The sequence below is a fragment of the Ambystoma mexicanum genome, chromosome 11 (assembly GCF_040938575.1).
Source record: "Ambystoma mexicanum isolate Mex_15411 chromosome 11, UKY_AmexF1_1, whole genome shotgun sequence".
Classification (NCBI taxonomy): Eukaryota; Metazoa; Chordata; class Amphibia; order Caudata; family Ambystomatidae; genus Ambystoma; species Ambystoma mexicanum.
The window spans coordinates 224,178,174-224,200,351 of NC_090934.1; the positions used below are offsets into that span (position 1 = coordinate 224,178,174).

Here is a 22,178-nt window from a genome sequence, read left to right on the forward strand (position 1 = left end):
CCGTCCTGATACTTCTGGCAGGGGCGCTTGTTGATGGAATCTAGTTCCTTCACTGATTCCTGAGTAATAGTCCAGTCCAGCTGCGACTAAGTTCCTCTTTCTGCTTTCTCCCAATGTCTTTTGTCGTTTTCCCCTCTTTCTGCTTTCTTTCAATGTCTCTTATCTTTTCCTTCTTTCTTTCACCTCTCAATGTCTTGATGTTATTGCTCTCAATGTTGTTGTTTTGCACTGAATAACGTTCCTCTGTCTTCTCCCAAATAGGTGGAAATGCGGGCTAACATTGGCTGTGAAGGTGCAGAACGCGGATGAGCGGAAGATGGAGGCGACCGTGATATCAGGCAGCAGGTGAGTGATAGTTTTAGGAAAGGCACAAGGTTTTAATGGCAGCGTGCTCTTAACGTAATGGGCCTCATTATGACCCAGGCGCTAAGTGTTTAACGGCGCCGTTAAACACCTAGCACCTAATTACGAGGTCCCTTTGCGGGACCCAAGTAGGGACCCGCAAAGGGACCTTGGTGCTAATTACGGTACCGCAATTTGCGGTACAGTAATTAGCGCCTTCCCAATTCCCATTGAGCACTATGGGGAAAAATGGGAATGGGGAAGGGCCATGGAGGCATGGGGAATTACCGCCCCACCAACCTCAGAATGGGGTGGTAATTCCCCATTCCGCCATGGCGGACTCCGGCATGGACCATGGTGCTAATAGCACCATGGTTTAGCGCCGGAGTCCTAATGAGGCCCAATGTCTGTTAAGTGTCTAACATTGTCTTTTGCCTTTCTTTTGCAGGTGCGGCGAGTTTGGATGGAGTACGTCGTGCCGCGGTGCCTAGATGATGCTGTATGTGCTCCGAGGTGTTTGCCGGTGAGTCGCGTTGCCAAGAAGAAGCTGTCTGCACTCCGAGATGTTTGCAGGTGAGCCACGATGCCAAGAAGAAGCTGTCTGCACTCTGAGATGTTTGCAGGTGAGCCGCGGTGCCAGGAGGAAGCGTACAGTTGAGAGCTGGATTCTCCAATGGTAAGTACGGATGAAGATGGCAGGATCTCTCCAGGTGAGATGAATCCCAGGCGACGGTGAGAATTACGCTGCACAGAGTTGCAGAATAACGCAAAGTGTGTCTTGGGGTTGGGCTGGCTTTTATAGCTGAGCACTTAAGCCCACGCCCCCATAGCACAGTTCTGCATGCCACACACTGCCACTCCTAGAAGTTGCACGTGCAGATGCAGATGGAGACCACACCCGGACTAGTTACCCACAAATGGGAGTTCTTGAGAGTATTCTTGCCCATAATAAAAGAGTTCCTGTTCCATTCTAAGCACTTCTGCCCATTATGGAAATGTCTTGTTTGAATTATTCCATGAGCCTGGCGCCAAAGGCGCCAGGACTGTGTCAAACCAGGCTCCCCATGTATAAATGTCCCAAAGGGATGTGCGTGCCCCATGATGCCCCCTGCTCCCTCCACTTGATGGTGCCACTCTTGTGATCCGGGGCAAGTGGTCATGACAGCTCCCGCTACAACCCTGTATCATCTTCAAATCCTGCTGCATCATCTACAAGGCTGTCACCCTTAAGTCCCCAGGCTGCCTCACTGAGAAACTCAGTATCTCCTGAGGCCTATGATCCACCAGACCTGGGCAGACTTGAACTCTGCCGGTGCATGAAGGAAAGAACCAGAAGGCAGGCCACATACAGGAGAAATGCTGTGGGCATCTTTGGCGGACCACTGGAATGTCAAGTGAGCTCTTGCTGATGTGGCTGTGCCGAATCGCAGCATTCTCCAGTCCAGGTTCAGTGAGAAGCCGGTGGGAAAGCGCAGAGCTGAAACAAATGCTGGAGGAAGGTCCACAGTGCACAGGAGGCTGTCCCAGAGAGGAAGCTTCCTTGCAGAGACACCATGTGTCGGGAACGCTGCACAGTAACAGTGAGTCCACCCAGAACATTGGTGACCCCGGGCATACCAAAAGGCATGTACACAAGTAAATGAATGAAGAACTTTAACACCAACCAGAAAAAGTGCAACGACAAAACTTGACCAGTCCCCATGTATGAGATGTCAATGTGAGGAAAGTTGGAGCAAGTGTTAGCCTAAGGCAATAAATAATAAAGAGATCAAAACAGCGACAGAACCTGACAAGTCCCCATGTATGGGATGTTGGAGCAAGTGTTGTCCTAAGCAAATGAATATCAAAGAAATAAAACATCGATTAAACTTGACAAATACCCATGTATGAGATGTCAATGTGGGGAGAGTTGGAACAAGTATGACCTTGAGCAAGCCTATCGAAACACAGTAAAGTAATACAACTGTGGAATACTTAATACCCAGTGAAATTGAAAAGAAGCCCGTTTGAAAGAACTACACCAGGAAAGTGATACTTGGGAGGGGGAAGATACGTGGCAGAAAAGTATACAAGGGGATCTACAGAACCTCAGAGAAAGGATTCCTGGCAGGACCAGACAATCCACCAAAAATTCGGAAAGTTGAAAGACATTGGGCCTCATTACAACCCTGGTGTTGGACCATGGTGCTATTAGCACCATGGTCCATGCCGGATTCCGCCATGGTGGATGGCGGATTTACCGCCCCATTCCAAGGTTGGCGGGGCGGTAAATCCCCATTCACCATTGCCTCTTCCCCATTCTCATTTTTGCCCCATAGGGCTCAATGGGGATAGGGAAGGCGCTAAGTATGGCACCGTAAATTACGGTGCCGTAATTAGCACCAAGGTCGCTTAGCGCCTTGGACTTTAACGCCTGCAAAAAGCAGGCGTTAAAGTGGGAATCTGGCGTTAAGGTTTTAACGGCGCCGCAGCCTTTTACGGCGCTGTTAACCCCTTAACGCCAGGGTTGTAATGAGGCCCATTGTGGCAAGATACCTGGCAGGAGAGTATTCCAGGAGGTACCAAGAAGTTATAAAGGAAATGTATCGATGTTGCAAAATATTTGGCAGAGAAGTAAATCAGAGAATCTAGAGAATACATGAAGGAAGTCTTAATGAGTAGAGATACCGAGCACTTGAAGTTGTGAAGTTGAATACAAATCTCTGTGACAAGATACCTGGCAGGGGAGTACACCAAGAAATCTAAAGAGCTCCCAAGAGGACTCCTGATGAAGAAGTGCATCAGGTAATACACCAAAGTACAGAAGATTTTACATAAACCCTTGTGTAAAAGTATCTTATCTAAAAAAGTACTCTTTAAACTCCTTCATAAAGAAATCAAGGAGGAGTCGAATGTTACAAAACCCCTTTTTTTTTAGTCGAGTGCAAAGAAACCAAGGAAGAGTTGAAGGTTATCGATTGTATTGTCTGCACAAGAACTTTCTGAACCTAAGTTAAAGGAGCTAAAGAACCCATTGTTTGAAAGAGACACTTTGCCATCCTACTTGAAAATTAAGAAACTATAGTTTGAAAGAGAAACTTTGCCGTCCTACTTGAATATTAAGAGACCGTTGTTTGAAAGAGACACTTTTTCTATTTTGCCTAAAGATCCAGTGGAAGGGAACCACACTCTGGATCCTAGGGTTTCTCCTGGGAAAATACTTTGGATTTATTCAATTACTTTTGATTATGAATACTTTTTTTTCGCCAACTCTAAGTCAGAGACATTTTGTTACACTCTGAGTTCATTTTTAGTGTGAGGGACAGATTAGAATGGTTTTTGCTTCAGTATTAGTTTCTAGGCAGGAAGACTCTCCTTAGGATAGGGATAGAGAGGCGTTCATCCATCCCATTTCTGTTTCATAAACATGTCTGAAACTGATAGAACTATACCTTTGTATCCGCCTCTCAATTCTGACCCTTCAAAATAGACGCTGGAGTCCATTCCAAAGCACACATTTTACAAACATCTGGTGTTGGAGGTTGTTGTGCTTCTTACCAACTTACTTAAGCAAAGGTCCCAATGCCCGCTATAGAGAGATCTTTTTGAGATTTAGTTTTAACAACATACTTACAAGTGAAATTAGGTCTGGTTGGCATTTGGAGATTTTGCTGTGTCGTTTCTGCAAAGTTAACTCTCATCCAGAATCTTGGAAATGCCTATTCTGTAAATGTGATGGCACTTCAGCTCTTAGGTGAACTTACTATGACCCTCATGTACACAACGTTTACTCTCTAACGACTGATCCATTTTGGTTCAGATTAATATCTGGTGACTAAACTCCATTGACTCTTGCTGCTATTAGATTCATAAAGGTTATTTTATAATTTAACAAAGGTACTGATTTTAGAGTTTAAGGATTTTATTATATCAGGATGTTTACTAAGCTGATTTTATTGCTAATTGTTTTTGTGAATTTCTTTTTTTAATGTGTTTTTAAAATGTGTGTGAAAGGTTTATTTCAACCAATGCACATAACAATAAATAAAACCAAACGCCCTTCCTTTTGCCTCTGATTGGTTGCTAGTGCTACTGAACCCACACATTTGTTACAGTTTTGCTTTGTGGGAGGTGTTAGGCTAAGCAAAGTAATCTGCTGTCACGTGTCTGCAATGACTCCACCCACAGCTCCACCCCTAATCCCGCCCCATCACTCAGTCCACTCATCCAACCCTATAACAAGTGAAGTCTCTGAGTACATTATTTTCCATTTGCAGCGCTAATCCTCACCCATCCAAAGTTCAGTGTGTTTTGGGCACTTAGATGCTCCTTCAATAGGAGTCCAAGGAATCCAGTCTGGATGATGCTCTGATATATTTATTTTGTTTCAAGTATCTGTTCCAAAGGCAGCTGACACTGAACTGAAATGTGGATATGGACACTACACCATGATCATGTTGGTTATGACTGTGAGTGATATAGGATTCAAAGTCCCAATAGCAGGGTGATATATACCAATCAGGTCACATCACTTTCAAACTGTACAGTATTCTTTTTTCTAGCATCCTAAAAATCACATTTTTGAATCCTATGAACTTTATTCCACCCGTGAGAGAAGACAAGTAGGGTCATGTGTTTTGATCCTCTTGTGTGGTAGTTTTCATGAGAATGGGAAAGAAAAGGCACATGAGGAGATAACGGATCCTTGTTACCACCTCAGTACTCCAGTTAAATTGTCCCAGTAGTGACATGTTAACCCAGGCAGTTCCTGGTCAGGGTGTCATCTGAACTGTTTTTCTTCTGTAAATGTTCCCAGTGGCCCCTCCTTTGGCAGTTGATATTCAGAGTGGGAAGGTGTTATTTGTATGGACTATTCTTTGGGGTATGCTTTGCTCTGAAGGAGGCATGGCTTAGACTGTGGTAGGAATAAAGCTAAGCAGGCAGTGGTAGACCAAAACTGGTGTTGACCACTGTTATATAGATGTGATGATTATCTTGGAAGTTTGATGTGGCATGCATCCACATTTTTCGCTCCTCGAAACACATTTGTATAGGAGCATTATAAATACCCAATAAATGAAATGCATGGCTCTGCTCCAGATGGTATGTTAGTTCTTGAATCCCAGAATGTTCAAGGGAAAGATTGTGCATGGGGAAGGACAGTTGGAGCTGGGAGCTAAAGGAGGAAGGTCATGACTGTAGTCGGCTACAACGATGCTTGATAACCAATAAAGGAGAAGCATCCAACTTACGTGGAGGAGGTTGTCATTATATCAGTGGCGATGAGGATGGGATTCAAGAATTACCATTGCATCTGGAAATCGTAGACAGGGCCATAGAGATTGCAAAGCAGGTATAGTACACTGCTTTGTGGATTAAAGAATGATTCAGGGAGACTGTCAAAGAAGTTGAAGAGGCCACTGAAACCAATTTGCTGAGTAAGGACACGATCAGTTCCAAGAATGCCAGCAGGAAGGATGCCATCAGAGACAGGGAGCTCAAGTGTAGAGGGAGAGACATACGGAAAGGGAGTGCCCTTCCTCGCGGGGAAGGAAATGCTAGTCGCCAATTCAACCAGAAAGTCAGACGTAGTTACAGGTGTGGGAGCACTCAACACTTAAATTCTGCTGAGGATGGTAATTTCAACGTGTATGATTGGTTGGAAGTGGTACAGGTGGTGAATGCCATACATGAGGTGAAAATCAAGATGATCAAGTCAACAATTGAGGTTAATGCGGTTAGAGTTGAGATGCTGATTGGCAGTGGGGCCAATTACACCTTGATAATTAAGAAGTCTTGGGAGAATGAGTTCTCGCTGTGTGTTGAAAGAGGCTAGGTTCAAAGCACATGCAGATGGTGAGAATCCCATTGTGATCTCTTAACAGAGGCAAAGCCGGCGGTACTAGCTTTGAAGTATTGGCACCAAAATCCTGGAACCTACTACCCCCCAAACTCAGGAAGGAAACATCCCTCCTAGCCTTCAGAAAGTCTCTGAAAACCATTTTATTCAAATAACTGTTTGTTCCACTGTAACCAAGGAACTGTCTATCGCCTAATATGTATGACCCTCTTATCGCCTAATACGCTATGACCCTGAACGGGAACTGTACACTGCTTTTTGCCTGCACCCAAGTGAATATGATGTAACAGCGCCACAATGCCCTAGGGCAGTTGCACGCTTTATAAATGGAAATAAATAAATAAATAAAATAAATTATAGGAGAGCTGCAAGCCAAATTAATGTTTAAAGGGTAGAGCACATTCTGTCCTGTGTTTGTGACCAATGTTGTCATGGAGCTGTCAGGCACCGTTGGGTACTAAACTAGATCTGAATGCCCCGGAGCAAGTGTATACAGGGGAAGGCAATGAGGTCTCAGAAGGTGAAGCACTGGAAGAGCACACGGTGTTAAAGTGGGCCCCCAGTGTCTTTAAGGAAAGTGTGGGTTGTCTTAAGGGCTTTATCCATAAGATCAAACTTAAGAGTGGGGCTGTTACCAATGTAGCAAAACGAATCTGTACCTATGTCCTTTAGGAGAGAGGTTGAGATGGAATTGAACAGGATGGTGAGAGAAGGGGTGAACGATGTATCAGAATGGGTCATTCCCATTGTGGTCACCCGGAAGAGGAATGGGGCCATCCTACGTTATATTGATTTTAGGGGGTTTAATAGAAATTTGTCACAGAGAGATTTCCTCTCCCTAGAATTGATGAGATGATTACGGATTTGGCGGGTTTGAAAGTATACTCACTTTTAGGCCCGAGGTCGGCATACCATCAAATGTGCATGCACCCAGATTCTTATAACATTCTCATGTTTATCACGCATGTGGGAATGTTCAAGTGTGCCGTTTAGCTTAGTTTTGGTGGCTAGTGTTTTCCAGAAAGTGATGCACAACATTCTTGGTAGTGTGAATGGGGTAAAGTTCTATCTGGATGATATCCTTGTATGGGGATGTGACAGAGAAGAAAATGACGCCAGGTTGAAGAGTGTTGAAGAGATTAGGTGATGCTAGGCTTATGTTGACGTTGGAGAAGTGCAACAGTGGACTACAACTTATTCGGGGAAGGTGTGCGACCCAAGCTCAGTACTATCAAAGCTATTGCAGAAATGGCTTTGCCCAAGAATAAGGTGGAGGTGGCCTCATTTTTAGGCCTTATTGAGTACAACGCCAAGTTTGTGAAGGGGTTAGCAAACAAGACTGTGGCCTTGAGTATGTTGACCAGAAAAGAGGTAATGTTTGATTGGTCCAAGGCTTGTGAGGATGAGTTCATAACGGTGAAGCAGGACATCTTAGCCACCCCAGTTTTGCAGGGATTCAGAGAGGGCTTAAGGACTTACACTTATGCGTCAGAGTTTGGTTTGGGTGTGATCCTTGCACAGGAAGATAGTGTAGGTGAGCACACCATAGCATTCGCATCTTGAATGGTCAAAGAGGTTGAAGGTCGGTACTCCATTATCAGACAGGAGGCCTTGGCAGTCGTGCGGGCCATAATGAAGTTTCGAGTGTACTTGTATGGAAGACCGTCTGTGATTTGCACCGATCACAAGCCCTTGGCTTTGATCTGCAACAAAAAGGGGTTACACAGTGTTTCTAGGAGGACCTCGAAGTGGATCACAAAATTGCAAGGGTTGGGTTTTAGTGTTGAACATGTTCATGGCAGGCAGAATGTTGTGGCGGCTGCGCTGTCAAGGAATCCTGTAGTGGCAGATGATGAGGTGGACATACTTGTGGAGGATGACATCAGGGACATATTCTCTGTGGAAGATAGTCTTCAGGGGGGTGAATGGTTGGTGGTGTGTATGGAGGATGAGGCGTATCAGGAAGTCAAATGGTTGGTTAGAGATAAGTGGAGGATACGCAATCAAGTGGTTAGTGAGAGTGTCAGTGAATACGCGAGGGTGATGGCTGAGTTGAACATGGAGGTAGAGTTTGTATACAGGGGACAAAGGTTACTGGTCCTGCGTGGCATGAAATAAATCATTTTTTGATTTGGGCCATAGGGGCCATTTAGGCATTTGCAGGACAAGGTCTATAATTCGAATGGACAACTTAATTGAGATGCGTGTCAAGGAGTGTGAGGAGTGTCACAATAGTGACAAAGTTCTTGAAACCAGGGCCACTGCTGTGGTTGTTCCACAAGTGCCTAAGGTTCCTTGGAATACGATGGCAATAGATTTGCTTGGTCCCTTGAATTTTTCTGGCTCCAGAGAAAGTTTTGCTGTGGTGGATCTCTTGTCCAAGTGGCCTGAAGTGGGGGTTCTCGGAATCTGATCAAATTTCTGGAGAATATGTTCTGGGGAGAGGGGTTGCCATTGCAGCTGGTGAGTGATAACTGACCACACTTTATTTCAAGGGAGTTTCAGCCGTGGCTCAAGGGGAAGGGAGTGATGCACAAGAGGACTGCTTGTTCCACCTTCAGAGTAATGGGTGGGTGGAAAGATTCAACTGCACTGCTATGGACGGTGTTTGGTTGTCAGTGTTGAACAGTAGAGCTTGGCAGAGGGATTTGCTCTGGACAGTATTTCAGCAGGGGGGGTCCCCCCCCACCATTGTTTCTACATTCGAAATCAGAGGTTGCAAAGCCTACACACTGTTGATGCCTGGTTGGTTGAATCACCCCAAAATGATTGTTACTAATATCAGAGGTGTTGGGGAAAGGATTAGGGGGTGTAGTGATGCCTCTAAATTGAGGTATGATGTTAGGTATGGATGTAAGAGTAGTGATTTCTTTGCTGGTGAGCAGGTTAAAATCAAACTTCCCAGCAAGAAATGTGATTCTAAGTTTTATGGACCCAAAATAGTTGAGAGAGATTATGTGGGTGCTGTGCGGCTGGAAGGAGGTGATGTTTGGAATAAAAATAAAAATAAAAGTGGTGAGAGCTGGTTTTGATCACCAAAATCATGGTACGCTCTCACCCAGTGTAGTTTTCTTGTATTCTTCCATGCTTTTTTACCTTGTAGGTATTTGTCCTCTTTTGTTCTTTTTTGTGTTTTCCCTCTTTTATCCTCAGTCCTATACAAACCACATCTGTGTATTGCAGGTCTAATTTTGATCGTTCAGTTCAAAGAAAAGGAGGTGTGTTATATAGTTGAAATGATTATCTTGGAATGTTGATGCAATATGCATGGCTTTGCTCCTGATGGAATGTTAGTTCTTGAATCCCAGAATGTACAAGGGAAGGATCTGGAATGTCGAAAGGACAGCTGGAACTGGGAGCTGAAGGAGGAAGGTCATGCATGCAGTCGACTACAATGATGCTTAATAACCAACAAAGGAGGAGCATTCAACTTACATCGAGGTTGTCATTATTTTAACCACAAGTCACTCTTTAGTTTGACAAATCTGCCATCTTTCTCTACTAAACCTTTCCACTCAAGAGAACATTTTTATGAGACTTCAATTTTCCAGAAAGTAAAGCAGGAGTGTGTTCTGCTAATGTGCACAGGCGTTTTAGCCATAGACCCACTGCATTACAGCTCAGGTTGAAATACATGAGCGGTCTTATCTGCTTGTGTCCGACTCATTTACCACTTGTAGAGGTGATAATCCCTGCTTCTTACCTCTCGGGTCGGACGCTTCAACGCTTCCCACCGACCCTGGTGGTCCAACGAATCCAGGACACCCCTGCACGATGGCGCGACAGTCAGAGTCTGTTAGGCCTACCAGCCTCACCACTGTAATGAGAGTAGATGGTTGGTGTAGATGAGTGAATGGGGAGCAAGGGTAAAGAGTAGAGAGCAATACATGGGTTGAGACAAGAGAAGAGATAGCTGGATGGCTGCAAGGTTAGAGCGCAGTGCAAGGGAGAAGAGGGGAGTAGTCAGGACCAGACACAATGAACAACAATGGGAGATCAATACCTGACAGAGGCCCAACCAGTGACAAAGACAGACTAACTGATGCAGATAAGCACAATGACTGACACTGAGACGTATTTAGAAATATGGAACCAAACCGTGCATTTTATAGTACACTTTTCAAATATATTGGCTAAAAAGCTATACATATGTTTTACTGCCTCACAAACACACACACCACAGCAAGAATAGATGGCAGCAAACACCACACTCGGCGATAGCACACAAACTCACACACATGCCGAAACAACAATAACAACAACAGATGGAAGCAACATAAATACCCAAAATACATCACAACAACAATGCATGGCAACATACCACAGAGAAAAACAGATGACAGCAAAATCACACAACAAAAACAAGGATGGCACAAACACATACACACAGGATGGCACCTCACACACCGCACAGCAACAAAATATGGCAGCACATACACAAGAGCAACAACAGCAGATGCTAGAACACACACACAATGGATGACAACATAAACCACATATGTCACCATACACCACAAAAATGGAAGCACACACATACACACCAACAGTGGTTTCCCCCGCACACACACACCCACCCACACAAACACATACGCACACACACCATAACCAAAAGCAAATGGCAACACAAACATATATACACACACACACACAGCAGCAGCAGCAACAACAGATGTCAGCTCAAACACACTCTCACCACAACAATAGATGTAATCACACACACCAGAACCAATAGATGATAGCACACATATATACCACAGCAATAGCAGTTGTCAGGCCATACACACCAACAACAGCAACTCACAGACACACATACCACAACAATGAGATGAAAGCACACAGCCACACAGCATCAACAAATAGCAGCACACACACACATAATAACAATGGATGGTAGCATGCACATGTACATGTACACATGCACACACTCACACCAAAACAACAGTGGATAGCAGTACACATTGTGATGAATCACGGGATTCAGTCACTTCTCCCTGGGGTAGGGGGGGCTTTCCCTGTGAGGCTAGGGAGGTGAACCTGCTACGCGATACCCTCCCTAGGGGTAGAGGCGATCAGGACCTTACCGGGAGTGACCCCTCCGCCCCGTGAGGACAAGGACTCCAATTCCAATGAGGAACTCCCTGCCCAATCCACCTTTACACCAGTGTTGATAAATCCTACTGGAAGAAAACAGGAAGAATCAGTGGAGATTTGTTATTGTGAAATTTAATCCTTAAGAAAACCTGAAGAAAACTACTAGTGTGGTACAGAGACGTAGAAAATCACTGGAGTAATACCGAATGTAAATAGAACACAGACAAAGTACTTTTATGCTACGCTGGGGAAGTCCCAGCCCAGATTCATGAATCTGGGAGGAGGAGACACACCAGAGAGAGAGGCCTGGGAGTTCCAAATCAGCTGTTGGAGCGGAGCCGAAGGATACAGGGAAGCGCGCCTTCCAAAGCTGAAAGGAAGCTGGCATGTGCAAGTGCCCCTATTGCACTCCAGGAGACCCAGGCGACTGGAAGCCAAAGGACTGGACCAAGGTCATTTGAGTGACCTAGTAAGAAGTGGTGACGTGACTGAAGATACATGGGAGTGCCTCCATGAAGCCGAGACCATTTGCCTACCAGCACAAAAGAGCGTGCCGAAAGAAGAGAGAGGCGGGCGAAGACGCCGTCCTGACAAAAAGAGAAGAAAGCCCTATCCGAACCGCAGGCGATCCCTGAATCAACAAATTAAAGGTTAGAGCGAGAGGGAACCGAAAATAACAAATTGAATATTCATACTTGTCCCAGTGAGAAACGAGCATGGAAGGCGAGTGAGAATCACCTCTGGGCTTCCTATACTCGTCCCAGTTAGAAACAAGTTTGGAAGAAGAGTGAGAATCATTACTGGGATACTCATACTCGTCCCAGTGGGATACAAGGGTGGAAGAAGAGTGGGAATCATTACAGGGCTACTGATACTCATCCCAGTGATATACAAGGCTTAGAGAAGAGTGAAATGTGTAATTGTAACAAGAGGGCACAAGAGAAAAGAGAGAACCAAAGGAATAAGATAAGAGAATAAGACAGCGTGAAAAAACAAAAGTGGCATTGCCCACAGTCTGAACTTTACGATTTGATAAAAGTGATAACCAAGAACTACCTAAGAATCTGCTTCTAACGGAAAGTGCTGAGAAAGCAGTTCACAGGAGAAGGGAGTCATTCTCCTGTGCCTCGGTTGTTCTGATAGTGATAGGGTCAGGTTAGATTCATTTTTGGACAGGAGACAGACTCTGAACTCACCGACGACTGACGAGCACCCTAGTTGGTTTGGTTAGTAGGGAAACCCCATAGCTTAGGGAAAGGCAGGCGTTTTTCTTTAAATAAAAAATGTGTTCAACATGGAAATTAAGAGCCTGTCTCCTTTTTCTGACCCGCCACAACATACACACACAAACACACATCTACAACAGATAGCAGGACACACACAACAGAGGATTACAGCACTGCAGCACACATGCAAACCAACAAAAAAGAATGGCAGCACCCACATCAACAACTGAATAAGTCAGCAAACACGCGCACACCTCTTAAAACCCCCACTTGGTACCCACAGCAAAGATGTTGAAGACCAGGAGTCGGACAGGCGGACACAATCATGGAGGCCCCACAACAGTGCGCATCCAGCTAGCTTGGCACCAGGGGTGTTACTAGGTCCGGAAAAGACCCGGGGCTAGGCTAATGTCGGAACTGTCGGGACTGGGGGCTAGCTAGCTTTTTGGTTGTAGCTCCTGAGATTCTATCCGGGGCTACAAACAAAAGACATGGGGCTATAGCCCCCTCAGCCCCCCCCTAGCAACGCCTCTGCTTGGCACACATACACCAGTGACATAATATATGATCTAGTTTTTATATAGCGCTACTAACCCGCAGGTATCTGAACGCTGAAATAACAGTTGATATTATTACCCCACAGCATGGTACTCAATTTATTGACCTCGGAAGGATAAAAGGCTGAGTTGGTCCTGCCGGGATTCGAACCTGCATCCGCTGGCGCCGCACTGATGTCGGAACGAGCGCTCGCTGTGCTATCTGACCGGCTATATTGCATATATAAAAACAGATATTATTACAGTTTACATATTGCAATGCTAGTTTTATATTGTCCCAGTACATTGCAATTCAGTTTCCACATTGCCCGAATTAAGAAAACATTTCAAAGCAGTTGCTTCAGTGATAATGTTGTGTTATTAATATAGCGCTGTCGCCAAAGTGTTTTACATAGAGCATATTTACATACTATATCACCCAACCAAAGGTGGTACTCATGTATCGACCTCGGAAAGATGAAAGGTTGAGTTGGCCTTCCTGGGATTTGAACCTGCAGAACACACACAGATCGCAGCAAGAACACTCAACCTGCTGAGCTATCTTATCAGCAGTACTTGCTATGCCAATTTCTGCTTTCCCCTAGTTTATCACACATTTGTATGTCAGTATCTACATTGTACCCATAATTTACCCCACCAATTTCCTTGTTACCCCAGTTAAGTAAATACAGCATTTTCAATTTCCATAATACACTGATAAATTACCATTGTACTTCCTGTATTGCCTTTTGCCAAATAAGCAGAAATGGCTAACCCTTTTTCAACATTTCAACACATATGTTAGGGTTTACCGAAATTGCTCAGAGCTGTGTGAGACACATTGAACACAATAGTAGTAGTCTACACCCCTAGACTCTGGAACCTCCTCCCTGTCAAAATGAGGCTCGCCCCTTTGCTTCGACAGGTCAGGAAGGAGCTCAAGGAATGGCTCCTCCCTTAAACCTTGGTCCGCACACCCTCCACTCCCCACCTAACCTGAGACTGGGTGATATGATCCCCATTGTGTCCTCCCCCGGTTGCTTGTAGATCTCCGTCTGCCCACTGGCCACCCCCGCACTCCCCTGTTAGCTTCCCACTCCCTTGTTTCTCTGGGCCCCTCACCATGTTCTTCCCCCTATGATTGCAAAGCACTCCGTTGCTTCTCAAAATCAGGTCCACGTTCAATAAATACCCTAATAATAAAAATAATAATAAGGGTATGCAATATAAATGCTTTATTTTACAGCATAAGTAAACAAATTATGGAAATGCTGGACCAGGCACACCCTGTTTCCTTTGCCAAGGCTTGGGAGGGGCACACAGGCAAACTTCTGTGTTCTTCTCTAACTGGTCACCCGGGAGCTGTTACACAGTGGTGGTTCAATCCAGGGATAGGAGTCCACTTCCTGGACTAGAGCCGGCACTGCATGGCATCTCTGCCACCTGCTAGTTGCACCTACTCAAATACCCAAATGCATTCATACTCTTCAGTCCGCATGCAAGGACTGCAGGAAAGGAAAGCCCATCCACAATTCCTCAGCCTGGGCCATGCTGGTTGGGCTCACGCCGGGCCAGTCCAGACCCATCAGTCCTCTGTGCTTTGTGGAGAGAAGGTCTTTCTGGACTTCAGCTGCTTCTAGCTTTCACTACCCCAAATAATGAGAAGCTGCCACATGGGTATAGGAGTTGGAGGCAACTCTTCTTGGACACATATGCAAGCTTCTTGCTCGTGTTCTACCTTCTATGTTCCGCCTTTTATCCGTGTGAGGAGAGCGAATTGGTATCAGATGTATGCACTTAAAGTCAGGTGCCTGACTTTGCCTGACCCGATTAGCGGGACATGTCCAATGAGATATGTAAGGGTTAGCCTCTTTACTCCCAGTCGCTCTCTTCCTCGGCCCAGTGTTTGTGTAGAGAGGGGGGGAGTTGGGACATCAGAGAATCCTAAATAATAGGATGGGGCAGGTGTACGGGAAAGGGGGGAATACCTTGTCTCACCATTGGTCGCTTCACCCCCACTCCCCAAGGATCCTGCAGTACTGGTCCAACCCCAGGAAATGGATACAAAAGTGATGGCTGTGTCCTGGCTAGCTGGATGACAAGTCCCCGAGGACTAGCGTGTGAGACACCTTTTGGTTTCTCACACAAAGAAAGATACTTCGACTAAGAGAGTCACAATGACTCACACAGAAACATGTGAGATGCAATAATTCACACAGAAACAAACCCAGATTGACAAAAAGAGGCACAATGACTCACACAGAAACAAACACTGACTGACAAAGAGCGGCACAATGAATGACACAGAAACATTCTAGACCTTCCAGCCATCACCTCTTTGGTTTGGCTATAGTCACCCTTTGTTGGACGGGTATGAATATAAAACAGGCTCAAAATGGCACTCAGCAAATGTGAACGTCGTAAAATGGCGAAAGGCTGTGCTGAGGTTGAAAGTTCTGCTACGAATCTACAGATTGGTCCTTTTGCATGTAAAGAAAGCATGTGAGGGTTAAAGGGGGATATCAAAAGCTAAGATTATCGAACAGTGGAAATATACTCTTAAACCTGTACCTACAGATTCAGGACCTAAGAAAGTAATTCTGAAAGTACATGCGAGATGGGAGAAGTACTCATGCGGAAAAGACGAGTGGAGTATGGCAGGTATGTTAAGATTGGTATTTACGGATGAGTTATAAATACAGATCAGGGTTATAAGTGATTGGATGTTTAATGTTACAGAGCACATCCAATGATAAGTCGTGAAGAGATTTGCAGCCATGCAGCATGGGTGATTGCAATTTGTTTCACTGATACACTTGGGATCCATTTCATAACAATAATGTGCCAAGATATGCCCAGTTCGCAACACGCACATTTGCCTAGAATCAACAAGAAATAAGGAAATGAAAAATTGTATGTACAACAGTTAAATATGTGCAAACGTGATAAGATGCAATAGAAATGGAAATAGTGTTTTTGCAAGTTACAAACTATGCCTGTATATAGGATGTGTTAGATATTGAAAAATTGGAAGGATCTAACAGATTAGCCTGCTTTAATAAATGCCTGGACACAGTTCTTGATATCATGAGTAATTTACCATTGGAAATATGGGAGGACTTAACACAATAATAGATCAATGTGTTGTACTATAGTTTAATGAAATGAAGATGATTGATTTGAATGTATTGAAGAGTATTCTTATATTGATTGAATTATATTAGTTGTATTTTTATTTTGTATAAATCTATCATTAATTGGTTAGCTAAAACAATGTCATCTATATTATTTTATACTTAAATAAAATGGTTCGGGAGAGTGTCTCGCGCTCAAAGTCCAACTCTTATTCAATTAGTACATGATCTATCCAAAAAGTCTCAGAGATTCAACTATGTGTTGAGTTGTGTTTTATTCTTCCATGATAGAAAAAGCAGCATGTGTTTCGACCCCTGGTCGTTGTCAAGGCCTAGAATAATTCCATGTCATGCGTGTCCAATTATAGAGATTGACCTGTGGTCATCCAGCAAACATATGCCAATGGATTTTACAGCGCCCTTATGGTGAGTCCAAAAACCATGTAGATACTTGAACAAAATGATGCCCGAACCATTTTATTTAAGCATTACTTTACACAAGCTTTGTGGGAAGCTTGAGGGAGTGGGTTGTTTCTCGCTGCCAAGGAACTTACCTAATACTCTGAAATCGTATGTGCATTTTTAGAGTGGTGATTAGGGTACCTCTAGAGATCGATCCCATAACTTAACCTATATTATTTTATAGAATTAATTTGAACATTTTCCCCTGATGAAGAGAAAGATTTTCTTGAAACACGTTGGGCCTGATGAATAAAAACACACTGTAAATAACATAAATTGTCTCAAGACACATTTGTGATGCTATGAAATAGATCTGCTGATGAAATTGTTATCCTTAACTTGCCTTTGAAACTCTAAGAAGCGCGCACATTTTCGAGAATCAGAGAACCTTGTTTGTTGAAAGTTTGGCTCCATTATTGGGCCTATGATAGTGTGCGGGGGATGGCATTTCCAATTTGGGAACTTCTTTCTTTTCTGCTTAGGATGTGTCAGATGTCAGGTCAACCTAACACAACAGAAATATGTTAAAACAAGAAGTTTGTTTCTTTTGGTGGTTAAAGATATAGCATATTATATTTTATTTTTTCACACAGGTTTTAATGTTACAAATCATAGTCATGAAGAAGAAGCTCACTAGTCTCCACTGAAAGAACGTTGGATATTAAGTGAAACACGTGTCGACCAGACCATTGTGAAGTGAATTATTATAACTCAGAAAATGTGTGTTTTGTGTGGATTTGAATTAAATATGATTAGTAAATTCAATATGCGGTAGTAAATTTTGAAAATGTCTAGAATAAGAAAAATGTAACACAATAGGGTAACATGTAAATAAGGAAGGCGCGATTGGTCGAATAGTGTATGTTGTGGTTTTGAGCAAGTCCAGACAGGTTAAAACCTTTTCATCTGTGATACACATTCAAGATCTTTGACCAAATATTGATGCAACTAGCACACAGTGTCAGTTATATTTTTGAGGAACCTGTGTATTGTGTAGAAACACACAAATATACTTACAAACCTCATCCCCCTCACAACTCAACCCCAATAAAAGCTGTCTCCACCATCACATGGATGGCCACCCACTTCCTCAAACTCAACCCTTCCAAAACAGAATACCTCCTCAATTGCCCCCATGCACAAACCCGACCTCACACCCTGGCTCAAAGAACTCACGACAGACAACCCACTCATATCCCTCTCCAGAGCTGTCAAATCCCGAGGCATCACTTTTGACCCGGCCTTTCCTTCACACATCATATGACTGGAGTCACCAAAACATGCAACTTGCAACTACACCTCCTGTGTGAATTTAGATACATCATTCACTGTGACAACTCCCAATCGTAGTCCAAGCACTCGTTCTGTCCAAACTGGACTACGGAAACATACTCCACAACAGCACCCTCGACAGCCTGGAAGCCATACAGTGCAGCCGCAAGACTCATCGTGCACCTACCCAAACACTCACACAAACTATCCATTGGCTCCAGACAACCCAGAGAATAGCGTTCAAAGGTCTCCGCATTTTATGCAAAGCCATCCACCTCAAAAAACCCATGGTTCCATCAACAACAAACTGAAACCCATCACCCACAGAAACACCAGACAAGCTAGCCAAAACCCACTTACATTCAAATCTGCAAACATGAGCCCAAAAACAAGCATTCGACCAGTGGGAGCCCCGAGCCTGGAACACCCTAAAACTCCCCCTCTGCACCACACCATCCCTCACCACTTTCTGAAAAAGCGTCAAAACATACATCTTTCCCCACACCCAATCCAGCCACACCAGCTCCCCTGCAATCACCTGCCTGTCCTACCCAACACCCTCTGGGTAGGGCCATTCCCCCATTCACCATTTGCCCTTCCCCATTCCAATTTTTGCCCCATAGGGCATAATGGCGATGGGGAAGGCGCTAATTACGGCATAGCACCAAGGTCGCTTAGCGCCTTGGACTTTAACGCCTGCAAAAAGCAGGCGTTAAAGTGTGAATCAGGCGTTAAGGGTTAACGGCGCCGACGGCGCCATTAAACCCTTAACGCCTGACTTGTATGTAACACAGAAAAAGATGCTGCGCAGACTGACAACGAGGCACAATGATTCACACAGAAAGATGCACGTAATGTCAAAGAGGCACAATGACTGAGGGCCCAATTCTGAGTACGTGGTCATTCCTGGCCAGAAAGCCGACGATCTGCGCGCCAAATCCTTTCACATCCATTTCATATGGCTGAGAGGTGTCATTAATGTAAAGTGGCCACAGAAGTGGCACTGTTGGTTTTCCGTGTGCAAAGCACACTTTCTAAAGGACACCTTTCCATATAACCCAATAGAAGAAATGTGACAAACTGCTAAAGAAAGCATTGTTACACTCTACTTTTGGTAACAGTAACAATTATATTTAAAAAAACCTCTGCTTCATTTTCTATTCTTTTTACACTTGAGTGCCATCTTGTAGCAAAGGTATGAAATCATTTTTAAGGAAATGCATTTTGTCTTGCCTGTACGCAGTGGAGGTTTGCTTCCTTTCTACCTTAACGACACCTCAGGGTGCCTCACTTTAGCATCTACTGTTTTAGGTGCAAATGTTGTGCCCACGAGCAGAATAGGCATGCACTGGCTGCTCCGCATTTGATGTGGACACTCGGACCTCTGCCAAGCCATAAAGGAAGGACGTGGATTGGAGAACAAAAGTGCCAGATTAAACTGCAATCCACCACTTTTGCATTCTAAGTGAATCTGTTGCAAAGTAGCAAAGTGTCCTTCCTAAGAGGAAGGACACTTTACTATTTTTACATACACCTGTGAATCGGGGACACAATTTGGGTGTCTCCATAAGTATAGATGTGCCACCACTTATTTTTAAAATACCACCTATAGTTTGGGATTGCATGGGATATTTACAGAATAAAGTAGATTGTTTACCCCATGCTGTATGTTCTATGCATCTTTATTTAAATATCCCATGTGGTGCCAAGCAACAGGTAGGTGGTATTGAAAAAACAAGTGGTAATTTCACAATTACTACAACACCCACAATGAGGCCCAAGCACAAGGGCCGAGCACAAAGAGGGACTAGTGCTAGCTTGAAGGATTCAGTGGCTCTCGAGAGTGGTCTACTGCCCGCTCCCTCCCCGGCGGCATGCCCATAAGCATACATGCTCCTCCATACCCCCCAGGCACATTGGTAATGCTAGTAGAAAGCACTACATTTCAAAGCAGCCTGGCTCAGTGCTTCAGGGCATTCAAATAAGACTTTACAGTCCGTTTGGGGTTTTGCCTCCAACAAACCGTTCAGCGCGTTAGTGGTAAATGGCGATTGAAAAGCAGATGGGTCCAGGAACATTGCCGACTGGTTGGTACAGGAGAAAGAGGACGCATTCTCCCTAGTCACTGCCACCCCCACCCAATTGGAATGACAGGCGAGGAGCCCCAATTGGGAACCCATGCCCAAGTTTATGCAACATGTCCATACCACGTTGATTGTATGGAAGACGATATGCACTCAGGCAGCCATTCAGAAGATACCCTCATGTTGAGACAGCGGAGGAAAGCGACCAAGAACGATGCCCCTTGCCGAGTTGCTGGAATGCAGCCATGAATGAAAGGGTGCATGACACGGATGTACGTTAAACAAAGTCTAATGACTGCAAAAGAATGTCCCAAGGAAGATATACGAACCTATGCTGAAACGATATAAAAATACTTAAGAATGACAATGTAATTGGAGCACTAAGGAAAATATGTGTTCCATGATGCAGTACGTATGAACAGAAAGAAGAATGAAATGACCCACTGGTCAATAACTGTAAATACGCTGAAACGCATGGTAGAAAGAATACGTAGAAGGTTGCTTATGAGACGTATATATTCAACCTTTAGGACGACTATTAGAAGAAGATGGATGATGGCTTATGTCAAATCAACCCAGCTACCTCCAAATACGAGCCCAAGATCCTAACGTGGAAAGATGATGAAGAAGCTGTTTTCCTTGCGAAATAAAGGAGTACATTCGCAAACAAGGGCTATTCATTAATATTAAGTGAAGATGATGATGTGCCTACAGTCTCTCGAATGTCCTGAAACTGTGCAGACTGGCAAGTTCAACCTTCAAACAAAAGACACTGTTATGAGGCCAACCGATGAGAGAGGGCAGACTAATTGGGAAAACAAGGGGAATGCTGACGTATATCTCCAACCACCTGGGTTTCATTTCTGAATCCGAGTGATTTGCCCGTGGCTGAACGTACTGCAGGCAAATCGTTCGCATGAGAAAGGTGCAAACTACCAAAAGTTTGTTCTCATGCGAACACACATACATATGCTCACACCCACACACACACAACACACCCATAACACACACCCCACCCACACCCCCAACATAAACAAACCCCACTTACCTTCATCTTCACGCTGGTTCCCTGCAGTGCCAGTTTTCTTTCACTTCCGTGATCGGGAAGCAGCGCTGCAGGGTCATTTTCTTTTCTTTTTGTAATGGACGGCTGTGGGGGTGTCCCCCGCAACCCCTGCTCACTGTACCATTAAGTATAGTGAGCGGGCAATGCGGGGGACACCCCAGCAGCCCCCATTTTTTTTTAAATACTACCACCAAAGGTTCAAACTTTTGGTGTTCGAACCTTTGGTGGTAGCATTTTTAGAACTTTTGGTCAATGCGACCCTTTTTCTTCTTTATTTTATTTTATTTTTTTATTTTTTTTTTTTTTTTTTTTTTAGGTAATTTCGACCTAAACCTTCATTTCTATGTACGTGCTGCTGGCAAGCCAAACGTCCAAGGTTGGCATTGTGTTGCCAAACCAATTAGAACAGCCTGCCATGCACTTTTACATACAATGTTGCAAAGTATTATTCTGCTGCCACATTCTCTGCTATGACGATTGTCGTACACCACGTGTATAGAAGTAGCTCAGGGTGTGTCTTACAGATAAGAAACCGCCAATGAGGGACTAACATGCCTATATTCTATAGGTAGACATGTTCCCCTAATCCAATCCCACCCCTCGATAGGTTTTTGCAACTTACCACATAGGATGACTGATGCATCTAGCATTATATAAACTAAGTATGAAATTATATGATAAGGCATTTATAACACGCCTGTACACAAGTGTTTACCTTCTTTGCAAAATTGGGTAGAAATCCAAACAGTTTGCAGTTGGTTTTGTATGGAAGCACATGGAAAATCCCAATAGTTGCAAATTACAAACTGTGCACAGGAATAATTTCCAATATATTTCATGTCGCCTTTCCACACAACATATGCTAGTATAAAAATATATTCATGCTGGTTGTTCCCATGTATGTCCATGCAGGCTGCATCAATATATGCCATTATTACCATATACAGACTCCCAGCTAGTAAAAATGCCATGCCACAGAAAGTATGTCCACGCTGACTGTGCATCAAACGTGTTATTACTGGCTAGATGGGCCTAAATCCAATGTGGGACAATTTAGCCAAATAGTATGTTTGCTTTAACCTTGATGCATAGTCCTGTGCATCAAGGGTAAATCAAAAAAAGAGCA

General features: G+C 44.1%; 1 long non-coding RNA gene across 11 annotated transcripts in view; it reads right to left on the reverse strand.

Annotated features, from left to right (window-relative positions):
- Positions 1–22,178, reverse strand: part of LOC138503294 (uncharacterized) — a 311,300-nt gene that overhangs the window by 202,105 nt on the left and 87,017 nt on the right. For all 11 annotated transcript variants that reach the window (XR_011279604.1, XR_011279607.1, XR_011279605.1 and 8 more), the window contains exon 2: positions 9,885–9,998. This is a non-coding gene — a long non-coding RNA (uncharacterized lncRNA). The remainder of the gene's footprint in view (positions 1–9,884; positions 9,999–22,178) is intronic.